Source organism: Centruroides sculpturatus, unplaced genomic scaffold (assembly GCF_000671375.1).
Source record: "Centruroides sculpturatus isolate CEXI.00-Female unplaced genomic scaffold, Cexi_2.0 scaffold106, whole genome shotgun sequence".
Taxonomy (NCBI): Eukaryota; Metazoa; Arthropoda; class Arachnida; order Scorpiones; family Buthidae; genus Centruroides; species Centruroides sculpturatus.
This window is the reverse complement of record NW_019384517.1, coordinates 808694-810128: the sequence shown is the minus strand read 5'-3', so window position 1 is coordinate 810128 and position 1435 is coordinate 808694.

The following is a 1435-nucleotide window of genomic DNA, read 5'->3' as shown; positions in this document are numbered from 1 at the left end:
GTTCTCAAATATTGCAATATTTACATCGTTCCGATTTGCATTATTTAAAACGATAATGATATTTGAGATAAGCGAGAGTTTAAAATTGAGAATAAGAATTGAGAATTCTTAGTTTTTCTTTTGTAATTGGTGCTAGAATACACATAAATGAGATTTTTAAGTAAATAGCTTATTCAGAAATGCAGTCATGGCTAAAATCTAGACGATCGTATTCATCACTACAATATGATGACGATTTTAAGGTAAACTATCTAATTTTCAAATCGGATATTTGTTTATTTCACAATAACAATAATGAAACATGAATCTGGATAAATGGAGAATTTCAGATAAAATTAAAAATCATATTTGAATAAAAAAATAAATTTCAATAATGAAAATTATGGTTTCTAATTATTTTATTAGTTATTCTGTGATAGCAAACAGAAAAAATAAAGTAAGTGCACAGATTGGCTCTGTAAAATCTTATCCAAATCTGTATATTTTTTATCAAAATATAGCCTGTAAGCCTTATAACATTGAAAAGAAAGTATTGAAAATAATAATATATGAAATAATTAGAGAATATTATATCTGTGAAGGTATTAATGGTTTTATAATCATATAAGAGTAATGATTAGATGAATTATGAGCGAATGAATGAAATTTTATTAAATTTACTGTAAACAGTATTAAACTATAAAGTATGGACTCTTAATAAATCCTGTAATTGTTATAAAATAGCATAGGATGTGACTATATCAGTAAATGATAATTTAACGTGTAGTTCAGGATTATTTTGTATGACTGCTATTTTTTCCTGATTAATTAATAAGATGCAGCTTGCATATGTGCATAAAATGTATTGTTTTTCTGGAAAGATAATACATGCTAAAAATATCTGTCTGAAAAGTAAGAATGATTTTACAAAGACAGAAAAACCCACTACCCAATCAGCCACTGATAGGAAGCTGTATATGGTTATTTACTGATATGAGATGTCAAAAATTACTCTTATTCATTTGCTGGCATGATTGTGGCCATGATTTGACACATAATTGAGGATAATTTGAGGATAATTGACAGATATTTTGACAGAGATAAAACTGTTAAAATTTTGACAGAGATAATTGACAGAAATAAAACTGGTCTTTTACCATATAAAGGTTTTGATGGATATGTGATTATTATTCACATTCAATATACTATGATCACTATATTTCATTTGTGACCCTTGCGTTTCGTCAACGTGTCAGTTATCTTCATAACTCAATGCTACAGACATATGACTTAATTGTACAACTGTGGTGCAAAATAAAGTGCTTCAGTATGGATTATGCATATCCTGGATATATTATTTGTGCTACAGACGTGTGACTATATTACAAGTGTTTGTGCTGCAGGCAAGTATCTTTAATAGAGCCTTGTGTCCTTGTATCATCAATTACATATGGTC